The sequence below is a fragment of the Cryptomeria japonica genome, chromosome 5, assembly GCF_030272615.1.
Source record: "Cryptomeria japonica chromosome 5, Sugi_1.0, whole genome shotgun sequence".
NCBI classification, from domain to species: Eukaryota; Viridiplantae; Streptophyta; class Pinopsida; order Cupressales; family Cupressaceae; genus Cryptomeria; species Cryptomeria japonica.
Window position 1 is genome coordinate 901,277,876 of NC_081409.1, and position 3,906 is coordinate 901,281,781.

At 42.2% G+C, this 3,906-nt stretch overlaps 1 pseudogene; it reads left to right on the plus strand.

Moving 5' to 3' along the window:
- The first annotated feature begins 710 nt into the window (after nt 1-710).
- LOC131034687 (subtilisin-like protease SBT1.4) lies at nt 711-2,917 on the plus strand (annotated as a pseudogene).
- The last annotated feature ends 989 nt before the right edge of the window (nt 2,918-3,906 follow it).

Consider the following 3,906-nt stretch of genomic DNA (forward strand, 5'->3'; position numbering starts at 1 on the left):
TTGTACTAATAATGAGGGAATTAATTTTTATTTTAAGTTTAAACAAAAGTTTTATTAGTTTTATTTCTCTTTTTAGTTTTCCATAATCTATAAAATGATATGTCAAGCTTGGGATTCTTCAGCATCAAGATTTCACTTGCTCCAGGCATCTTCAAAAGTTTTTTAAATTTAGTATATAGATGCATATTTCTGCCTCTGTGAGGCCTGTAATTTTGTTGGCTTATGTTTGACTATCCTTGGTTGAAGCTCTATTCCTTGTTGGCACTACCGACGTAGTCGTGTTGGTCTTAGTATGACTGTTTTTTGTTTGCTCAGCAGCTGTATGGTTGGCTTTTTGATAGTTCTATGATGTTGCTGATGTATAGTTCTTTGTATGGTGGTTATAAATGATCTTTAAACTTGACAGTCTTTATGCGTTCTTATTTGTAATTTTTTATTCTTTTTCATTTATTCAATAAAAAAAAAATGTTCACATGATTCAATCCATAAACTGGAAACTCTATCTTGATATTATTGTCAATCACATGAAAGGACAATGTCCATCGTCGCTTTAAATAAAGCTAGATATACAATCATAGAATATGATCCGAACGCAACTATGGTTATTTCACACGGGTTACTCACAACAGTAGTTAGTCCTTGCTGCCTCCACCAGTCCTTATAAAACTCACTCTGGAATTCACTCATCCATATACGATATTATTTCCACCATGGCGAAGGCCTGTCTTGCCACCTTCGTACTCATGCTGCTTTATCTCTCTGCCATTTTGGGCACTGCTGAAAATGATGGTGGAAGAAAAGCTTACATTGTTCACATCCTCAAGTCCATGAAGCCCCAACACTTCAATTCGCACCACCAATGGTATGCTTCAATGCTAGACCAGATCGTGCAGTCCGATCCGAGTGCAAAGGAGATGTTATATACATATGATACTCTCTTGCACGGCTTTGCTGCGCGGCTGAGCAAAGCAGAGGCCCAGGCCATGGAGGCTATGGACGGCTGCTTGGCTGTCATCCCCTCTTCCCTCAATAAAATTTCCACTACGCACACACCAGAATTTCTTGGTCTCTCCTCTTCCTCAGGATTGTGGTCGCGCTACTCTACATATGGCAAAGATATCATAGTGGGCATGATCGATACGGGAATATGGCCTGAAAGCAAAAGCTTCAATGATGAAGGCCTTGGACCCGCTCCCACTCGATGGAAAGGCTCGTGCGAAAGTGGGAGGGGCTTCGATGCCTCCAACTGCAATGGAAAAATCATTGGAGCTCGATACTTCTCCAAAGGCTACGAAGCGCAGAACCCGACTCCGATTAACAAATCTCCGAGAGACAACGATGGGCATGGCACTCATACAGCTTCGACCGTGGCTGGCGCCGCAGTTTCCGGGATCAGTTACTTTGGCTTTGCCAACGGGACGGCCAGAGGGATGGCCCCTCAAGCCAGGCTGGCCATCTACAAAGCCTGCTGGGAACACGGTTGCTATGACACGGACACCGTTGCAGCCATGGAACAAGCCGTTGCTGACGGCGTCGACATCATTTCTATCTCAATTGGCTCACCAGAAACGCCCTTTACCGATGATAACATAGCTATTGCAGCATTTGGGGCCATTGAAAAGGGGGTTTTTTTCTCTGCCTCGGCAGGCAACGATGGACCTTCTTCGTCTACTCTTGGTAACGTGGCCCCCTGGATTACTACAGTGGGTGCAAGCAGCAGCGATAGAGATTTCCCTGCATCTGTTGTTTTGGGTAACCAAGAGATGTACAAAGGCACTTCCACCTACAGCCGAGTAGATGATGCAACCTTGCAACGGCCTTTTCCATTGGTCTATGTATCCACCAACATCAACACAAGATATTGCCTCTCTGGCAGCCTTGATCCCAATTTGGTTAAGTGGCGAGAGCAGGTGGTGCAGGAATTATTGGGGCAAACAATATGCGTTATGGGTCACAACAGTTCATTACTAATTCGAACACTCTGCCGGCTATCAGCATGAGTTTTACAAGTGGAGAAAAAATCAAAGCCTACATCAACAGCACAGGGAGTAATGCAACGGCTACCATGAGTCTCAAAGGATTGACAGTTGTGGGCAAGGAAACAACTGCTCCCATTGTGGCTGCGTTTTCTTCAAGGGGGCCGACTAAAGGGTATCCGCAAGTTCTCAAGCCGGATATAATTGCACCAGGTTTGAACATATTGGCCGCATACACTGAAGAGTTTCCTTACAACATCCTTTCTGGGACTTCGATGTCGTGTCCTCACGTCAGCGGCATAGCAGCGTTGATAAAAGCCATACATCCTACATGGAGCCCTGCCGCCATCAAGTCCGCCCTCATGACATCATCCTACTTGATTGACAATGCAGAGCAGCCAATCAAGGATTCATTTACAATGAGAGAAGCCAATCCCTTCGTGTTGGGCGCGGGTCACGTGGATCCAAATGCTGCGGTAGACCCGGGGTTTGTCTACGACATGGCGCCTCAAGATTACATCACCTTCCTCTGCTCTCTCAACTACACGGAAAAACAAATTGCTCTTCTCACAAAGGAGCCAGTTTCCTGTCGCAACTCCAGTTTGGAAGCCGGTGATCTCAACTATCCATCCTTTTCGGTTGTGATGAAATCAGGGAGCAATTCAGTTCAGGTAAAGAAGAGAACAGTGACATATGTGGGTAGAGAGGGTGATGCAGTGTACCAAGTGAGTGTGAAGAACGCTGCTGGCATCACTATAAGCGTGGAACCACAAACACTAAAGTTCGGAAAGCCCTTGGAAGCTGCCAGCTATAGTGTAAAATTCGAAGGCACGGTCGCTTCTATTGGTGACACAGTTCCATTTGGAGAGATAATGTGGAAATGTACCCAAGGAGGGTCACAGATTGTGCGAAGCGTAGTTGCCATAAATATTGAAGCTTGAGAGTGACTGTTTCATCCTATCATTATATAATGTTATATTTTCAAATGTACTTTAAGTACCATTTACAATTTAGCTGGTCACAAAGAGCCCTTGTAATATGTAGTGCGATGACAATACTATGTATATTAACCATTTTCATATATTCACCTTCTTTTCTTGTAAAAGAGAAAAAAAAAATTATATTATTTGATTTCAATGGTTTTTTGGTCTATTTTATTATAAAAATTAAAATATCGAACAATTGTAAAAGTGATTTAGGTCAAGTGGATACATAGGGGAAACGACCCACTAGTTGAGCATGTACCAATTGTTGTGAGGGTTGTTGATACCTTTTGTTCCAAAAATTGAACAAATAAAACCTATTGTTTGAAACAAAAAAAATCAATTTTTGTTAGGAAATGTACCAACAGTTGTTAGGAAATGTACTAATAGTTGTTAAGAAATGTACTAATATTGTAAAAAGTAACCAATTAGGTGATGCCATATCAGCTGCACAACTATTGGGGTCTCTTTTGCATGCCTATTGGTCTCACTTTTTGGGGGGGCTGTTCCGGACACCTTGGCAAAAAGCATGCTGATGTGGCATCATATTTCATGATGTGGCCCTGAAACCTTAGTTATAAGCAGGGGACTTGCCAAGTAAGATGTTGTAAAAAAATCGGAGTGATTTGAAATTTCCAAGTAGGATTTTGAGAAGCGCGAAGTTAGGGTGCACAACTACTGGGTCCTTTCCCCTATAAATCTTATGAAAGTCTTCAATATATGTGTCATAGTTCTCTTTCTCATGTATCCTCCTCACAGATGGGACAAGAAACATGTGTTGTAGCCTTCTTTTTCATGTGTTCTTTTCAAGCATGTGAAAGGACCCATTCACCACCATTAGATTTAGTCAAACATTTTTTCTGATATATATTCATTTAATCCTCTCCTTTGATCTATTATCTCATCTTCTAAAAACATCAATCTAGTGATGTTAATTAGCACCTTCT